Consider the following 21,215-nt stretch of genomic DNA (forward strand, 5'->3'; position numbering starts at 1 on the left):
GTGTGTGCTTACGAAGAATCATTTTAAGTTTAATTTTTATTCATTTATTCAATTTTTATCCTCACTTTGCTTACTTCAATTTAAAAATAATTTCTTCTGAAATTATTAAATAATAATTTTAAATATACAGAAAAAAATCATCCAATCCACGCGATTTTAAAATTTTTGACCTACTTAGTGTTAATTGTAACTTTCGTCTATATGTAATTATTCATAAATTGTAAATCTAAACACGAGTATAAATTCATCAAATAATTTTCAGTACAAATTAGTCCGGCAATTTATAGTTTCAATATCAAATATTGGGAATAAACTTCATGAATTACCATAAATTTATCAAAACACGCTGTTAATTAAAACCGAACTATCGTAATGAATATGGATCGAATTTGTGCAATATTTAATAAACACATGATTGTGAAAGCTTGCTATAGAACATACAATTTAACAGAATTGTTAAATATCAATGTTATTATTGAACATTGGCCATGTCATGGTCAGACATGAAAATAGTTTGTTTAATAGCAAACCGTAGTTTACAATAACACCTGATGTAATTTTTCAATAGTCTATACATAGGGTTTTATTTTAAGTAAAAGTATACTTAAGTACCGCATACTTATGTGGAATTTTTTATTGTAAGGTAGATTAGATTGCAAGTGAGTGAATAATCAAATTAGTTTATAAAGAAAATACTCAGTTACTTATCTTGATTACACTGTCGACTTTATTTTTCTTGAGCTTTATACCAAGTTGTTTGTGTATCTCACCTGCAATAAAACGTTAAAATAATATGTATAGTTAAGTTGTAATATGTAGAAAATTTAAACACATACATATAGAGTCTCTGGCTGGGTTTAGTTATTGTTGATTTATTTAAATGGCGATGAAATAGAATAGTAACGGTTGATTATTATTAAAAATACCTTGCTGAGAAATATTATTGTTTGAAGTTTATATATAGGGTATAAGGTAAGGGCATTAAAACGGTACTTCAGTACTCAACATACTTATACTAACTAAGCCCGCAGATACGTCATTGAAACGCCTGAGGTTTTCTTCGTAATCGATATTCTCGCCAATAAAATGACTGCCTTTGTTCTTTTCTTATATCTGTTATGTTATATTGTATTACCTCAAATTGATCCATCATTGTTTATATATTTACTCTCATTGATAATTATTATATTATATTATTTTGTTAAAGTAAAGTCTGATGGACATTAATCCCCGGATAAGATTCAAATTTCACGCGAAATTTTATACTTTAAATCACCGAGTAATTGTAACTAAATATTGTGTTACACAGTTTTAAAATTTGTTCAATTTAACGCAAATTACCTGTCGAATTTTTTAAATATTTTGATAAACATTAACTTAATTTTTTAGGTTGAATATTGAACAAATATTTGATAAATATAATTATAATAATAACACCTTAATAAAAAAAATAGTGTTTCAATTTCACGGAGTTACTCAGATTTTATACGTGATCCTTGGTTCAACAATTGAGTTTCAAAATAAAATTCAGGCCATATTCATAATTAGAGAAAATCTCGTTTAGAAAAAAATTTACTAAGAAATTAATTTAACAGAATCTGGCTTATGATTCTTAATCTTTTTTTTTTATGTTGCTACTTTTAACTAAGAATTTTAATATGTTAATTTTTTAAAACTAAATTTAATTTGCTTAAAAAAATTTTTATTCATTGATGCACTGAGAGAAAAGAAATTACTGTCGAGACATGAATTTATTTGGTCAAAAATTTGTTCAAATTAATCATTTAAAATTTTTCATGTCTTGACTAAATAATAACAAAATCAATATTTATTTGAATTGAATATACACTATTTTTTTCTGTTAAAAAAATATCTTCCCGATAATTATGTTCTTAACAAAAGTATTTATTTTTAGGGTAATTAGAGTAATTTTTTATCCATGTTAAGAAATTTTTCGTGATCGATTTTTTGAACTTTAAAATTATAATAAAATAATGTAAATGATACATATAATATTATTAAAAATTAAAACTCTATAAAAAGTTTAATTTTTCAAAGAAGATATCTTGTTCTTATAAAAAAATTTAAGTTGACGCCTTGTGTGTACCTTATATTACGCTTCCAGCCAATACAATTTTTCGGAAAGAGATTGAGTGCCCCATAATCAGTAAAGATAACGATAATCATGATAATGATCGGTCATTGATGTCTTTAGAGCCCGATAGCCCGGTAATTTACCACTTTGGCTAATATTAAATTCAACACATATCAGAAATGATATCGCGTAGGAGGATTCGAATTTTTGGTATAAATTTTTGAGATATTGTTCATCTTCATCTCATAAGTAGTAAGTTATCACAACGAAGTATTCATTACAATAGGTTTATAATTAAAAAAAAATACCTCAAGGTGTATATATTTATTAAATAAAACTCATCCAGGATTTAATTCTGCGAACAGAATGAGGCTTGGTGTTTGATATCTCGCCTTGATCCCGCGTTACAAATGCCGACCCCAGTACTCTACGGCAAGGGGAGAAAGGGAAGGATGATCTCTCCAAAGGGTTGCCGACGCATCCTCTCCTTGTTGTTGTTCTTTTTATTGTAGGGCGTGACGGCGGCAACAGTGTGAGGATGATCAAGTGATCCAGTGTATGTGGACTGACTTTGGATTAGTGTGAGCCAATGTTGAGTTTATATCAAGAGAGAGGAGCTCTAGAGTGTGCAGAGTGGAATTTTTGATCTAGAGTTAGAGTAGAATCTAGAGAAATAGATTAATATAACAAATAATGGCAATAAGAATGATACAATAAGCAATAGTAATAAATAATAAAGGTAGAAGGTAGAACAGAAAAATAAACGATTAAAAGCATGTAATAAGAATAAGAATAAGAATAAGTAATGAGAGACGAAGAAATAGAGAAATAGAAATATAAGAGCTATAATGATGAAAAGGTATTGAAAGAGTTTATCATTTAGTAGTGGAGGTATATGTATGTATGTATATCTACGCTGATGGAATAACTGTGATATAACAACATTTGTATCTGCATCTTTACGCCTCTGTAAACTGTCAAGGCTCCTACTTAACTCCAGTACGCGTATCATATATTAAAACGCATCAATGTGAATGAACGGCGCTTGCATTTAACACTTAGTATCCAATTGAAATTCTATTATATTAACTTAATGCTTTGTCACTTTTACACGAACAAATTGTTTATTTATTATTGTTATTTAGATATTTATTTTTTTTTTACTCAAGTTTTGTAATTTTTTAATATTAAACTGCGTTTGAACTAAGTAAAATTTTGTTTATTAGTAAAATAATTTTTGGACCTTCATTTGTAATTTTTTTTTTAAAGACTACAAAGAAAAGTAGTGTCAATATTGTCGAAATGCTTTGAAAGTTGATCTTGAAAAATAAAAATGATTTTTAGTTGTGTATATTGACATCTCTATAATCGTTATAAATATTATATTGAACTTGTAGATATAATGACCGATTTTTGTAGATATCTACATGTCAATTTTTTTTTTCTAATAGGAAATTAAATAGTAAAGGTAATTTTTAATGAATTAAACATTGTCATACAAATGTATAAATGAATAAAATGACCGGAATATTTTTAATCGTAACAAATTATATATTTTGTTAATATTTTTGAAGTTCTATAAAAATATTTTGAAATAAAAATATATTTTTGAAAAATATTTACAATGATAATGGGCACGTGAACAAAGATAAAGAAATATCAATATTGAGAGATTCATATTGTTTTGAGATTTATTTAGGATGAGATTTATTAATTTGTACAAATTTACCAAAATCTTTAAAAAAAATTAAGAAAGCGGTTGACCCTAAAGGCCATCCCTGCAACTTCCCGCTGATTCCGTTAATACATGACCGTTTTTTTTGAGCTCTTCGAGCTCAAAAATACAATCTGTGTGTTTTTTTGAGCTCTCCGAGCTCAAAATGATACCTTTTCTATACGTTTGAACTTTTGAGCTCAAAAGTCTGATAGAAGTTTCATAGAACACTATTTTTTGAATTTTCAAACCGCAATAACTTTTGAATGAATGAACCGATTTTTACGCGGTTGACGTTATTCTACGCAGTTTTTTAAGCCTTATAAAGAAATTCTAAGTTTTAATTGGTCAAACTGAAAATTTCGGAGTAACTCCGAAAAAACACTTTTTTCGGTTTTCTTTCGTTCGCGATATCTCTCGAACGAATCAACCGATTTTGACCGGATTGGAGGCGATCGACGTGGTTTTTCAAGGTTGAGAGCTGATTAGTTTTTGGAATCGATCGGTAGAGCCGTTTAAAAGATATTCCAAAAAAACCACTTCTGAAAAAATTTTTTTTCCTATTTTTTTTTAGATTTCTCGAAATTTCTCAAAATCTATCGGTCTGAATCGATTTAAATTTTCAGGAAATCTAAGTTTGGCGAAGCCCTTTCGAATGGCACCAACCGCGATGAAATCAGTTGAACCGTTCAAAAGTTATAAGAGGTTTACATACTTACACACACACACACACATATACACACACACACACACACACACACACACACACACACACACAATAGGACCTCAAAACGTCGAGATATGATGAAAACTCGATTTTCGAAAAACGGGGTAAAACCAATAACTTCCCGATTTTTGAAAATTTTCAATTTTCTTAGCGGGAAGTTAAAAAAAATCATCTCTATATATTTACAAGCACAACACCATTATGGTTATAATTAGAAATATCAATTGTATTCACAATAAAAAAAATAAAAATAAACATTATTTGTTGGTAATTTTTATTTTCTAAATTAAGGAAATTCATCAAAATTATAAAAAATTTATATTTTTATTGTTGAATCGGTTTTTATTTAAAAAAAAAATTTCGTTTAAATATTTTAAAACTACCTCAACGATATTAAAAAAAAAACTGTACATTTTAATTCAAGAAATGTTAATTATTAAAATGACTTGACTCTTAATGCTTATATTACTGGTAATAAAAGGACATGGGTACTATTTACAGAAGGAGGAAAGGTGACATCGATCGTTAAGATCTTATGTCACGATTTGGACACTAATTTTTTTTCTTATTTAGGCATCCCGGTCTTTACGTTGATTCGTATTACACAATAAACATAACGTCGTTATAATACTGATAATTCGCTTCTGTCTGCCCAACATTTACGATTATTGTCCACGCTTGCGTGCGAATGCACTCGACCGGAATCCTCGTTACTTGTATCTACATATAAGTAAAATATAAATGTGTAGATACCAGTAGAACACAATACACAGATCTGTCTGTTTACGCGTGTGGCCTTCTTGCTAAATAAAAGCATCTATACAACATACTGTAATGCAATGTACCATGTGACATACTGTAGATGTAATGTAATGGGACTTTGACTTTGTACAAGTTTACTCAGTGTCAAGTTTAAAACCTCATCATCGTCATCATCATCGCTCAGTTTGTTCTTTCAACAAATCAAATGAATTCTCACATTAGCTTGACATGTTATTGAAACAATTTTTACTGCATTTTAATTTTACGCGGAATTAATTTTAGTCTGCTTTGACAGCAAAAGGAATGCGGTTCTTAATTAATAATTACTCCGTCTTTTTACTATTAAAATTTACTATTATTGTACTTAGATAATTATTATTTTTTAATAGAAGGAAATTTTAATGCAGACTAATAACGGTGGATATTCAGTTGCAATTAATGCTTTCAATTCCTCTCATTATATTTTCTATTATATTCTATTCTAATGACATAGTCGCATAATTACGTTATCGGGAAATCTAGTAAAAATTATTATCGAGTTACTTAAGTGTTGTATTAATTAAATGTTATTGGAGTTTAATTAAATGATTTATTATAATTAACTTGATGATATGAAATTAGAAATTCCTCTGAATTAATATTAGTATTTTGAAGTATTTAAATATAAGTTTATAGAAAGTTTATAGTAATTTTTACTGCCTGGTAGTTTTTAACTGAAAAACACATACATTTTACCAATTAACTAATTATTTAATTTGTTCATTTTTTTTTTTTTTTTTTTTTTCAAAATAATCGATTTATTAGGATTTATCAAAATAAATTTAAAATTGTAACCACAATTCGTCATTGAGCATATTAAAATTATTAAAATTATTCAGGATTTCCGATAAATCACTAAAAGTCATGATTTATGACGATATAAAAGTCACCTCTGTTTAATTGAAAGTTATTTTATCTGTTCTATCATAAATTTTTCGGAAATAGGCAATCTCCGTTCATCTGAAGTTATTCAAAAGTTCCGGAAATACTAAAAAAATTTTTTAATAGTTTTATGAAAAATGTGATGATTAAACTAATGAGCTTAACTATCAAATTTTATTATCAAGAATAACTTTAATTTTTTCCAAACATAACTTTTTATCTAACTCTTGTTTTATTAAAATGCAGAAAAAAAATTAAGAGGAAAATTTTTGATTCGAGTGAAATTTATTCAAATAAAAAAAAAAAATTCTCAGAGCAAGAATTTCTTTTTTTAAAGTAAGACGATAAAATTATTCAGAATGATTTGCTTGATTTAAGATTTCTATTGAATCGAGTTAATTTTTTTTTTCATGTATGCTGAAAAAAATTATAATCAAACAAAAAATACCGGATTAGGCCTACCAAAAATTTAAATCAATTTTTTTAAATTAAAATCGTTAATCAAACCTCAGAATCAAAAATTTCTAATTTTGTAATTTAATAAAATACTCTAATCTCGATCAAAATTAAACGTGGGATCAAAATAATCTCGCTCCGAAAATTAACTTTATTGAAATTAAAAATAATTATATTTTCATGTCCATATATAGAACAAATTCACGCCCAAAATTTGTCAAGTCATAGTTGTAAAAAAAAAATCACTATCAAACAAAATTAAACTATTTAAAATAATTCAGGAAGTTTCTTCATACATTGGAGAAAAAAAAAAAGAAATGTATTCATCTAATCAGTTTTAATCGGATATGATTATTGAAGAATAATCACAATACTATATCTGTGATTATCAACGATACTTTATGTCTCACCGCAGTTTCTTTGTAGGTCACAAGGGCGTGGTCATTCCGATTTATTAATCGTATTGTTCGCCTCTGATTCGCGTCAGATGATGATGATTATAATGATGATGGTGATTATAAATTATAATGATAATGATGATGACGATGATTAGAATGACGAACAAGTAAAAAAAAAAGTATTAGAATAAAGTATAAGAACAAAGAGTAAATGAAAAAGATGAACGAGAGATGACGACGACGGTGATGATGATGATGAGATTGGCCTCGACGTGCAGTCGTGCGTATGATACGAAACAGAATACGAGCAATACAAGTTAAATAGTTTAGTTGGCATGCATTTCTTTTATTTTCATTTTATCGTAGCATTACATTAAATACGCTCATCCTCATCCTCATCTGGAATTAAACTCCCATCTCTTACTCAACTCTCGAGTTTTGCTGGTGAAAAGTTTAATTAAACAGCAATGCTCGAGTAATTTACAGCTCTTAAATGGGATAGCTGTTTGTGTCTTTTATCGAATTGATCGCCGCAGCCGAAAACCAAACACCCTTCGAGAACAAAATTTATCTTGCTTTCCTGCTGCTAAATTGTTTCCTTTTCTTGAGAATTTTCTCCATTCAATAATAATCACCAGCCAGCTATTCTATTTTCATCGGAGTTTTATTATTTAATTCTTCCCTCCTCCATAAATATCTTAAATTTATAATTAGTTATGTGTCATCAACAAAAAAATAATCAGCGACTAAATTTATTTATATACTCACATAAATAACTATCGTTCTATTTTTTTTTCTTATCAAATTAATGATAATTTCGGTACTCATAATGTTAAAATATAATATTATCGTGTCACTAGGAAATAATGCCGGATTTTATAAATATTATTTTGTTTAGCCAAATAAAACGGAAGTGACGACTAGGTTTTTTTATCAAGTATCCGATTCGTACGCGTGCCGAATGCTCAAAAGTTTATTCATCCATTCATAATATATGATGAATAATGAGCAAATTTAATGTAATTTACATTTCATTTTCATCATTATGCAACATTTAATTAATTACGATAATATTCATTCAAATATAAATTCTAAAAATAGTTTTAGAGAATTATCTAATGAAGTTAAAATTTGAAGAAATTTTTTTTTCTCCCCTCCGGGCGGAAAGCGTCAATTTTCCGCCCGCTGCGCTAAATGAAAATGCCACTTTCCGCCTCCGTCGAGGAGAAAAATAGTATTCTCACCACGGGCAGGAAATAAGAAAGCCTCAGATCACATGTTTGTCGACCTCGGCTTCGCCTCGGTCAACAATTACATGTAATCTGAGACATTTCTTATTTTCCTGCCCTAGGTAAGAAATATACTATTTTTGCTCGACGGGCAGAAAGCGTCAACTTTCGGCCCGCTGCGCTAAACGAAAGTGCCGCTTTCTGCCTTCGTCGAGCAAAAAAATAGTATACACCCCACGGGAAGTAAATAAGAAAGCCTCAGATCACATGTTTGTCAACCTCGGCTTCGCCTCGGCCGACAATTACATGTGATCTGAGACATTTCTTACTTTACTTCCCTAGGTGTGTAATATACTATTTTATGATTGATCACATTCACCAAAATTTGTTTTGTTCAGATAAAATTTCAGAGATGTTACATTTAGTTTTGTGTTTTGATTAAAAGTGATAGAAGTCAATGACTGTTTTACAAGAATAAAGAATAATATTTTGAAGATCTTGAGAGTTTCAATTTGCAATTTAATATTAAAGTGCTGGAGTAAAAATTATAAAACCTATGCAATAAACTAAAATTTTTTTAATTTTACTGAGAAGAGAAGTATATTAATATTCACTTACTTTGTCAATAATATGCTCAAATTTTAAGTATGCACTGATAAAAAATTTAACTTGATTCAAAAGAAAAAATCTTGAATCAAGAAAACAATTTTGAAGAAAATGATTTCCTTCAAAATGGTACTCTTGATTCAAGATTATTTTTCTTGAATCAAGTTAAATTTTTTATCAGTGTGCATAACTAAAGAGAAATCATGCATTTATATCATTTCTTTATTAACAAAAATATAGGTTTCATTACGAATTTTCGGTACACTTGTAGAAATCAAAAAACTAAGAAAACCCAAGGAATAAAATTTTGATAATATCTGTAGCAGTCATATCACATACCATGAAATAAATGAATATGATCCACACTATCGTTTAAAATTTTATCATAATATATGCTATACTACTTAATATATTTTATTAATAGTTTTCAATATATGAAGGTATCTAATTATCGTGGAAATAAATATATAAACGTCAAATGCGAAAAGTAGATAAATGTCTTCTAATATAAAGCCAGAGTATTTATTGATCGTTAAAAAGTTTAATGATCTATTAAAAAGATTTAAGCTTTTAAATATTGAGTTATTCAAAGTTATTTAAAAAGTCATTAAATTTTTAGTATTTAATGCCTCTGATCAATAAAAGTAACAGCTTGATATAGTACATATATAAAATAATGTTCTCTCTAACATAGAATCACTCAAATTTTTTTTATTTATTACATTTATATTTTTATTGATACAATATAAAAGCCTTAAGGGCCGAAAGTAGTATCAGAAGTACAACAAAATCCGCTTCTTCATGAATAATAATAATACAAAGTATGCGATAACAAGAAGCTACTTGGACAACGGCTCGTATTACCAACCATGCCTTTACTTTTATTCGCCAACGGTGAAATCGATGGACATTTGATCGGCTACATACAATATACGATATATTATTAAACATTATGTCGTATTATGGTATATATACAACGCGACGAAAGTCGTCCATCGATATTTTATTTAATTCGTTCTTTACTTGTATTATAAAAGAGCCTTAGGCATTTATTTATTTATTTTTCGGTTTTTTCGATTTTCAATTGGTCGAGAAGTCCATTGACAGATAACACACTACCGGATTCTGGAGATGTGATCTGACATGCTTGCTATATTATTTTTTAAATATTATAAAAGCTACCATTCAAATAAAAATCTCCATTTATATAAGCTTTTGAAACCTGCAATTATACGTGCATTTGTGAAAGGCCCACGCAATTCTTCAGATATTTTTTATCTTAACCAATATACATGTTTATTCATATATTTTTACTTCTAATTATCTTGTAAGTTATTCTTTTTCTGGCTTTCATAAAAACTTGTACACTGAAAAAAAAAATTGACAAGAGAAAAATTCTTGAACTTAGAAAATTTTCTTGCTTCAATAATTTTTTGCTTATAACTTATAATAATAATAATAAACGTTATAGATTTCTTATCCAAAAAATAACAATTTTAATTATCTTCACTTGTAATTACCTTAAAAATAACAACAACAACAATTACGACAGTGATAAAAAAAAGGATTATTTTTTGGACAATACCGTCTGGGATGTTGTGCATGTCTCGAAGTGCACGATGTGTGTGACGGGCATAATGAGAGACGTTTCAAATTGCTTTGAGAGGTTATTTTTTTTTTTTTTTTAACTTAACACACTCTGTCATTGCGGTGATGCTGGTGGTATAGCTCACTTTTTATTTTTTTTAATTTTTTTATTTAGTCATCATCATTTATTTATTTTTATTTCAGACCAAGAGTAGTAAACGGACGCACGTGCTTTCGGCAACTCTTCACAATGAATAATGATGTCCCCTCTGCTCATCTTATTCAAAATATTTATTTTATTTTATTTTAGTTTGTATTTGCACTTAAGTTTTGTATATTGCTGAAGGTAATTGTCAGCGGATTCTCCAATTATCTTTTGGACGCGCTTAACCGCTTACTTTGGTAAAAACTTCAAATACATAATTTAGGAAGAAATAACTTTTACGTCCACCATTTTCTTAATAAAATTTTTTTAATATTTAAGTTTTTATCTTTTAAATTTTCATATCGAGATCATCGACATAAAAAAAAAATTTTATAAAAACTAACCAATCAAAGTATGATAAATGCATAAATTGACTTTAATCTTTAAAAAAGAATACTGTGTCAAATGCGACTTAAATATGACATTAGTTTGTGGCCTGAAGAAGATATTAATATAAATATAAATAAAAGTAATGTTATGAACTATAAATTAAAAGGGTGAAAAGAGCTGCAGTTTTGGTCATTAAATACATCGAACATCGAACATCGATGGCTCTTAACATTAATAAGTATTAATAAAAAAGCAACGAGCGTTGAGTACTTATCGTTTAGATAAAAGCAACATCCACAGATCGTTGTGTTATGTGTGTGAGATAACATAGTGGTAGAAGAACGTTTGTAAGCACATTGTACGTATAAAATGTATACACAACATAATAGTGGTTGTATGTACTTATTGCTGAATGGTATTCAGCACAGTGCGAACGTAAAGCTTCTGAGCATAAGTATAAGAGAAGAGTAGAGGCTTGGATCTTGGAGCGCCAAGCAATTACACGTGTTCGATGAACCGAACGAATGAGCTCGTTATATGTAATGCCATCCTCTTCGCAACTGAAAGACTTGACGAGTTTGCACGCTCTCACGCATACACCAGAGCTACTTAATAATAAAATAAACAACGTCACTGCAATTAGCATTTGCAAATTCTTAAGCTGCAATCATTCTTATTTTTTAATCGTACTTTTTTTAATCGAGATTTGGTTTTTTTGCAATCACACTGATAAGAAAATTAATTTGATCGAAGAAAAAAATTTGAAACAAGAAAATTATTTTGAGGGAATTTTTTGTTTTGAACTAAAAAATTGTTATAGATTTAAGTAAATTTTACTTGATTCAAAATTTTTTATTCTCGATTTAAGATAAAAAATTTCTGAAAAATACTTTTCCTGATTTAAAATTTTTTCTTTTGGATCAAGTTAATTTTTTTATTAATGCAATTGTTAAAGATGTTTTTGTGTTATATATTATACATTGAAAACACTATTATTGTAATTTTACTTAATGTACTTGAAATTCAATCTTTACTATTGAAATTGTAAATTTTAGAGTTTTAAGTTTAAAGATGAATTCAATTTTTGAGAATAATATAATTACTCTGAAATTAAAGTCTTTTTTAAGTTAAAAATAAAAATTGAAGTTGCTGAATTTTCAGGATTTTTTATTCCTTCAAACTAATATGAATTTAATTATAGTCTTAAAAATACAACTAGATTAATCATTCAATTATATATAAGTACGATTCTCAGTAAGATAATGATTGTATTGACTTCTATCGCGGTTTCTTTGAGATCAGTAGTACAAGTGTACTGAACTACTTTGAATTACTAGATGCATCATATCTAATTATAAATTTTACGCAAACGCCCTAATAAAGTGACAACTAATCGTGGAACGCATCGACTATTGAAAATAATTTTCAAAGTACAAAAAAAAGTTAAAAAAAAATAAAAATTTATTTTTTAGTATTTGAAAAACAACTGCGTATGAATCTTCTCATCGTAAAAGTTAATGGCTTTGAAAATAGTTGAGTTTCAAATTAATTATTTTACAATAACCTTCAATCGAAGCGATACATTTTAATGGATGAAAATTAAACAGGTTTTTCGTATACAAATAACCTGTTTAATTAAAATTTTTGAGATATCTAATTCATTCTCATAATACAAAATTAGTGCTTATTTTTCTTAATGGATCCATTTGAATTATTCGAATAATTTTTTTTAGGGCAAGATTTAGTATATTTTACATCCGATTAATAAATTAAACTTTTATAATTTTCTTGTGTTTCTAATAACTAGGTCTAAAATTTTTGGAAATAATTTTTAAAAATTAAGTATCACAGTAAAGTAATTTTTTTTTGTGACTTTCCTATCAAAATTTTGTTTAAAGAATAAAATATAAAAAGAAAATACTACACAGGAAGAAAAAATTCACGACTTAAGAATAAATTTTCTTGATTCAAGAAAATTACAAAGAAGACTAAAAATTACTTGAATGAAATTAAAATTCCCTGAATTGTTCTAGCTAAAAAATAACTTTGGTCTTCCTCATAACTTTCTTAACGCAAAATATTATTTTTTTCTGTGTAAGAAACTTTCTGACTAATATTTACCATTTCTGCATCATTAAAGTGATAAAATTTCACCTGAAGATTTTAACAAATACTTTCATTAATTCAAGCGAATAAAAAATTCCCAAACACTTTTAAACATAAAATAAAAACCCATAAAAACAGAAAAATAAATATAAATACATAAACATTAAACATACATAATAATACTTATACTAATTTATTGAGACGTTGATGTACAAACGCTTCTACTCAAACTCAACTTAGCTTGAGAGTATAAGTATAAAGAAAAATATGTAAAATATCTCGAGAACCAATATAAATACAAATAATAAAAGTATACATAATTTAAAAGATTTCAAGCAATTGCGTAATATTAAATATAAAGGTTTCCGGAATTTAAAAAATAAAAATTGTGGTCTGGCCTGATTGCAGCTCTTGAGCACCACTAACAATATTCCCCTCTCGACTCTCGTTTGGTCATAAATTTAACGATAAGAGTTGTGTCGGCGCCTTCTTACGCTTCTCGTCTTATCGAAAATGACAAACACACTGGCTAAATACTAAATACTAAATATATACAACAACAACGGCTACAGATTGCGTTATATATTGTATAATAGCAGAAATGTAGACAAAGTGTATACAACAGTAGTGTATCGTAAAGTACGGTACAAGCTTCCTCTTTTGTGTATTACACGCGTTCTCTCGCCCAATACACACCGTCTATTATGTCAGTCAATGAGTATATTTGCATATTAGTATACAGCAGATAGAGCTACAGGCGGTCATCAGCTAAGCATCAATATCGTAAATATGTGAGCACGTATTTGCCAATGTGTGCCAGACTATAAAGATACGCCCATGAAGTGCTGTTGCATGACATCAACAATTTCGTCTGCTGATAGATAACTCCAATTTTTCTATCGTTTATAACGAGTTAAATTATTTTGTTAAAATTTTGGTCCACAATAAAATTTGCGAAGTAAAAAATTTTTGTGTAAAATCAACAAAATTTTTGTGTTAGGAAGGTCTACACAAAGTTTATGTTAAATTTTAATGAAAAAAAAAATGTTGCCTTGTTAACACAAATTTTGTGGTAAAATATTATCACAAAAAAAAAAAGAATCTCCCAATTTTTATCTTTCAATTTAAAAACAAAATAAATTTTAACGGACATTAATTATTAATATTTCCACGTCGTGCATTTAATTTTGAATGCTCAAAATTACAATACTATGTATCTGCATAACTTTACCTTATTTAAAAGTTGCAAAAAACAAGAAAAAATTTTTTTTTGAAATTCAAAAATTCATATTTAAAAAAAACACACACAGTTCTAAAAATTTCAGGGTCTTTTAAAATCAGTACAAGGTACTATTTAAAAAAAAATTGAGCCAAAATTTTAATGTCAATCGAGATTTTTGACGATTTTCAAAAATTTAAAATTTCACAAATTAGGCATTTTTCAAAATTTTTTTCCAAAATATTTTTTTTTTCAATAGCCCCAAGTGTCCCCTTTCAAACAAACGAAAGGCCATTCCCGTATCTATAATAACGTTCGAAATATTCCAAAAACAAAATTAAAAAACTAAAAAAATAACGAAATTTTGAATTTGGATATCTTTTGAATGAAATTTTTTAATTTTTTTTCGTCTGGCAGAAGTTCGTTATATGATAAAAGAAAATTTCTGATCAAAATTTATCCAAATCAAAAGGGGTCAATTCCAACTGTAGGTCAATTTGATATGGAATGACCCAACTATATTTTACTATTAAGTCGCAATAACAGTAGTAATCCTGTTGCTGCCTCCTGTTGCAGCTACAGGAAAATCCTGTTGCTGTAACAGGATTTTTTCCTGTTGCTGCAACAGGAGGCAGTCATGTTGCAGCAACAGTTAATTTTTTTCCTTGTACTGTCTTATATCAATCATACAATTTATTTTGATTTGGACTGCTGGTAATAAAATTTATTTTTATTAATTTTCTGTCGAAAATTTTCAAATGAATTATTATTCATCGACAAAAAGTAAAACTGTCATGACAAAAAAAAAATTTGGTAGGAAAAACACAAAATTAATAAATCTTTTATTTTTTTTAAATTATTAATTTGTTGAAAACACTAAAAAATTTTTTGATTTTTAACATAAATTTAGTGTTGTTATTTAGAATTTAATATAAGTTTTATAGTGATTTTTAAGTACAGTGAAAACCGTTTATAACGACATTGAATGGACCTCCTGTTAATGGTCGTTATAGCCGACAGTCGTTATAAGTAAAAATTAGCAATGCATGGATTATATTTGAAAACAAAAATGCATGGATTAAATTAAGAAACAAGACTTGATGAAAGTTAATATAACATTTATTAAACTACACATAAATTAATTTATTAAAAATTTTAATAAAATGGTTTTTAATGAAACCACACGGTGAGAAATTTCCATTATTTTTTATTCTGCATGGATTTTAGATATTACAATGGTGCATATTACTAGTGAACCTTATTGACTCAGAATAAAATTTTACAATGGCCCATAGTAATTTCCGAAACAAATGAAATCAGACATAGTAAATGGTAGAAATTGAAATGTACCATAGTAAAATGAAATATGCAATAATTTAAATTTCCGAATGTACTATAGCAAAAAAAATAAGAAAACGTTTGTAAAAATAAAAAATTTTAGAGTAAAAATGTTTTTAGCAATCCAAAAAAATATCAAACCAAACAAGATTTTTTGTTTGCAATAATTTTTAAAAATATTTTTAAAATATAGTTTTTATTTTTTTTTTCATTTTTAACAATGAACGTAGGATTTATTTTGGCAGTTAATTTTATTATGAATAATTATAAACACAATATATAACTTTTAAATTATTTTTTATTATTATTAGAAGTGTCGGTTGCAGGTTAACCATCAAATGTTTGTTTTCATTTTAATTTTTCACGGTCAATTATTAAATATTTTATTATTTATGAATCTTACAAATTTTCATTAACTATTCATGTGTTGATGGATTTATAAACTAATATTTATTTAAAACTTAATGTTTATTGCAATTTTCATAACACCGTTAACCACTACTGATAGCGTCTGTAGACTTATGTTGACAAAACAAAGCAGCACGAAAAAATGAAAGAGCGCGCGTCGCGACTGACGCGCATACGTTTACTATGGGACATTTGAAAATTTCATAGTCACAATTTTAAATTTAAACCGAGTACACGTGACTAAATGTGAAACTTTTTTATAAATTTTTATTGTCGACTGAGCAACAGAAATTTTACTATGAAACTATAATGAAAAGTTTTAAGCACACTAACAGTTTTTGTTCTGTCAGTTTACGAAAATTTTTTATATATGTTTATGTAACAGTTGCATGGTCAAATTTACTATGGTCCCTAGTAAATATTGATTGGTACAATATGATATTCTTAAATTTTTATGGTAATATTTTGAATTGAGTCATTAAGGTTCAGTCTTATTATGTATGCATAGTAAATTTCTACAGAAATTTCTCACCGTGCACGTATAAATTTCAATACTACATTTAATAATATAGATTCAATAACATAATTACTTTTGAAAATAATTAGTTACTTTGTCAGAGAATTATTTTGAGATTTCAACGAAATTCATACAAAATCATAAGTATATTTACTGCAAAACGAATGAAAGTATTTATCAGACGCTATAACCAATGAATTTTACTATGAGTTTACTACTATAAGTACTGTGAATTCTGTTGCTATAAACGATTTGTCGCTATAAGCAATGTTGTTATAAGCGGTTTTCGGCTTGAGAATTTTATATGTAATAGAGACGGGACTTCAAAATTTCGTCGTAATAACCAGCACGTCGCTTTAAGCGAAGTCGCTGTAAACGGTTTTGACTGTATAAAATAAAAAGTCTTATTAAAGACTAAATATCAATTTTTTCAAATTAAAATATATAAAATTTGGTATTTACTGATGTGAGATAAAAAAAAATTTATTTGTAAAAAAGACAATTTGAGCAAAAGAAGAAACCTTTGAGTAAATTTTCTTACATAAAATTTGAGTCAAGCTTTAATATAAATAAAAATTAAAAACTACCGAGAGGTAAAATTCTTAGACGTGATTTTATTTAAAAGGGTTACTGTAATGGCTGATGACACTATTGCACGCTCGAACGATTACTCGACATTCCGGCTCCAGCAATTAGTTAACGACTTACGATAACACGAGGATACTCAAAGAGATTAACATACAGGATCGCGAGTTTAAGATAAAACAAAAATAGTGTAATAAAAAGTCAAGCAGTTGTTTACTTTGAGACTCGGAATCTTCAGCTCTTATAAGATGGATGAAGATGAAGATGAATAAGAAGGAAATGAAGGATGTAATATGTCATATATAGATGCGTATTTACTTCCTGTTAAATTGTAACATCAACTTTCGTTGATATATATAGCCTAGGGAGGGACGATCTTTTTCCATCGTTACGGTCAATCGTTTCGATTAATCAACCGGACGCTCGTTATTCCCATATTCGATTGGCCCAGATTTTTTTTTGTTATTATTATTAATACAATTGTCATGCCTTTTTGTTTTATTACATTTTTTTGCAAGTCAGAGCTCGATAAGACAATCCTTGTGTCCCCGGGGAGATTTTTTGCCTAATTTAATTACCAAGCCGGGATTTAGTTAGTGAATTAAAAAAATAGTGGGCTGTTAAAATTGTTGGAGGTCTTTAAATTGGTAATTGAAGGCGGAACAACAAGCTTCTTTGTGGCATATTATATCGTTTACATGTACGTATACGCGTTCACTCTTTCTTTACGTGTCTTGTCTCTTGTCGGATTGAAATTATTACTATCATTATTATAATTATAATTATTATTATAATAATATAATAATAATAATAATAATAATTATTATTATTATTATTATTATTATTATTATTATTATTATTATTATTATTATTATTATTATTATTATTATTATTATTATTATTATTATTATTATTATTATTATTATTATTATTATTATTATTATTATTATTATTATTATTATTATTATTATTACAAAGCAGAGAGGCTGAGAAAAATAACATGATATAAGGAAGAAATACACGTGTCCTCGAGACGTTGCGTATCTGGCGACAGAAAGTGAACATGACATCAACTTGGGAGTTTAGTTTTTTTTTGGTAAAGTTTTATTGACTTGAACTTTGGCTTGAGAAGACTTTTGATTCGAGAAAGTGAAGAAAAATAGTTGAAGTTTGAATTTTTGCCATAGTGAAATGTATCAATATTTAAAAAAATCAAAATTCAATGGAAAAGATTGCTGCTGCATTTTAACAGATTTTCACAAATTTTCTTTGCAGGAAAAAATTTTACACTCTAAATTAATAAAAAATTTAATTTTGATGTCTACGGAATATTAATAAAAAACAAAAAATAGATTTTTCACTTAAATTTACACAGAAAAAAAAAACAATTCTTCGTCGGCCGAGAATTCATTTTCTTAAATCAAGGAAATATTATAAAAAACGGAAATTATTTTGACTGAAGTAAAGTTTTATTAAGTCAAAAAGAATTTCTTGTCTAAAATTGGATCATTTTAGGTTCTTTCATATGTTACGAATAGAAAAGTTTACTTAAAATGAAAATCAATTTCAATATTTAAAAAATTGGTGAATCTTTAAAAATTTCAATTACTCTTCAGACTTTTTTCATTTAAAGAAATTAATAAAAAGTTTGCAATCTGTTTAAATTTCTAACCTCGTGACAAGTCATAACAAACTTTTTTTAACCATCTTGTGACCGATTTTTTTTTCCACAAGAATTAGCTTTGGGTTTCATCGCGAATTTGACAGGAAGCGCGAATGAAATGTGACCGTAGTATCTTTTTTAACTTACCGGTCTCCTGCCATCTGCCACTTGCTCAGAGCTCTGATTCTTGTGATTTCTTCTCTTCTCATCTACTTCTTCACATCTACTTGTTTGCAGAAGGTTATGCTGTAAAGCATCAAGCACATTGCACAGTAGTGGTATTGGTTCGGTGAGGTCTGGGCCATCTGACAGTGCGAGTGACAAGATATTTTGCTGGTATGGAGAAAAAGATGAGATGAGTGTAAGAGTCTAAAATAAAGTAAAAAGAGTAGAAGGAAGAAAGAAAGAAAATAAATGTCTCCTCGGGTGGGCTTTGAGCTATAATTCGAGGAGATGGTTATCGAGGGCGTTAAATTATGGATCATGATTGCATCAGATCTTGTAAGGAATTATTAATAAAAAAATTAATATACCTTTTATCTGGACTGGGGGCTCATTTATGGTATTTTATTACTATAGAGATATTTTTGAGCGAAAGCTGTCGATGGTAAATCTCACAGGAGCGCTAATTCGTCTTACTTGTTGGTAACTGGCTGGCTGAAAACAGGCTTCTCAATGAATGCCTGGATAAAGACGTCAATTGTCCGGTGATGGTTGATCACGCAAGATTGCCGCTGGTATGGCTCTTTACTTCATCTTGTACGTAAATATCTTCAACAAGAAAATAAATTATTTAAATATTTTATTTGTAATTATAATAAATATAAATTACACTGTTGAATATTAAATATGTTTACATTTTTTGCGTAAACGGAACACCAGCGGATTTAAAAATAAATAAAAATGTATACCCATGCCCATATGTAACATAACGTGTGTAAATGCTTCAACGTTCAGCTGAGAAATGGATATTAACGTACGTGTATGAGAAGAAGAAAAACCGGATGGAAATAAAAAAGAGATACTTGTTAGTTGCACGCACGAGTGAAGCCAAGACCACCCTTCGATGTGCGAAATCCAATAGCCCGGTCAAAAATCTTGTCTAGGGACTTATGTTTAGGTTTGTCAGGGTATGCTCTTCTCAATTTAATACTACCGAAATAAGTTGAGAGATCGAGTGACGCGTATTTACATATTATATATTGTTATATGGGGAAAAATTATTGTTTCAGTACCAATTCAAGGAGAGAAAATATTCGGGAGCAAATTATTTAGCTCATCGGTAAGCAAATATCATATAGAGAATTTTATTTATGAGCACAACTTTTTATTAATATATTTTTGTCTAAGGTACTTGCGTGTAAGCCTAGCAAAAAGATATTTACAATAAAATAGAAAATATTAAATTTAATCAACAATTTTTTATATTAATTATTCAAGTACATTTCCTTAAAAAAATTGAACAAAAAATAGTATCTTTTATCATAAAAAAAATGAAATTAAATTTTTTAAAAAACTATCATAATTACACTGACAAAAAAAAATATATTCGATTAAAAAAAAAAAATCTAGAACCAAGATGATCATTTTCAAGAATTTTCTTCTTTGCAATGATAAAAAAATAGATATAATTTTCTTGAGTCAAAAAAAAAGTTCAAGCCAAGAAATTATTTTTAATTAAAGTAAATTTTTCTTAGTTCAAGATTTTTTTTTTAATCAAGTTAATTTATTTATCCGTGTGGAGTTAAGCAGAAAAATTCTTGAACTAAGCAAAATTTACTCAAACAATAAAAATTGTTGGGTTCAAAAAAATTTCTACTTGATTTAAACAATCAAATTCTTCAAAATAATCTACTCGGTTTAAGATTTCTTTTTCTTGAATCAAATTAACAGTTCATCTGCGGATATCTCATAATTTCCGTATTGATCTTCGCACAAATTATAATTTGAACAATCGAGGGCTCGATCATCTTTTTTCTCTCCTAATAAATATGTAATACTTAATACACGTTATTGTATTATTTGAAATAATAAATTAATGGATTAAATTATTCGCTTTGATTGATAGCTATGCGGTTAAATGTATATTTATATGTAGGTATACATAATACGAATATCTTGTGTCATTGAAGAAAAGACTTATGGTATAATTTAATCGCTGAGTCTATAATATAATATAATACAATATGAATGAAGAAATAAAAAAGTATATAATAAAAAAGTGTCACTTTGAGATTTAAGATGATCTCGACGGGAGATCAATGAGAAAAAGTTTTTTTGGTCATTCATTTGATTTTATTATTAGATAAATTTCTGATTCATATACATATTATACGCCTTAATATTTAA

The 21,215-nt window shown here is 27.7% G+C and overlaps 1 protein-coding gene and 1 long non-coding RNA gene across 5 annotated transcripts in view; one reads left to right on the forward strand and one right to left on the reverse strand.

The window, feature by feature from the left end:
• LOC123275490 (ADAMTS-like protein 4) overlaps positions 1 to 21,215 on the forward strand; it is a 39,627-nt gene that overhangs the window by 5,227 nt on the left and 13,185 nt on the right. The gene's annotated exons all lie outside the window — the stretch shown is intronic.
• Positions 96 to 20,283, reverse strand: LOC123275493. 3 transcript variants are annotated; one of them, XR_006511695.1, is made up of 5 exons: positions 19,724 to 20,283; positions 19,400 to 19,637; positions 19,014 to 19,199; positions 2,404 to 2,742; positions 96 to 770 (listed from the first exon to the last, which is right to left on the reverse strand). It is a non-coding gene; the product is annotated as an uncharacterized LOC123275493 (long non-coding RNA). The 3 variants fall into 3 exon arrangements; XR_006511694.1 differs by having other exon boundaries at positions 2,404 to 2,714; positions 19,724 to 20,282; XR_006511693.1 differs by having other exon boundaries at positions 2,404 to 2,760; positions 19,724 to 20,282.

This window comes from Cotesia glomerata, linkage group LG2, assembly GCF_020080835.1.
Source record: "Cotesia glomerata isolate CgM1 linkage group LG2, MPM_Cglom_v2.3, whole genome shotgun sequence".
Classification (NCBI taxonomy): domain Eukaryota; kingdom Metazoa; phylum Arthropoda; class Insecta; order Hymenoptera; family Braconidae; genus Cotesia; species Cotesia glomerata.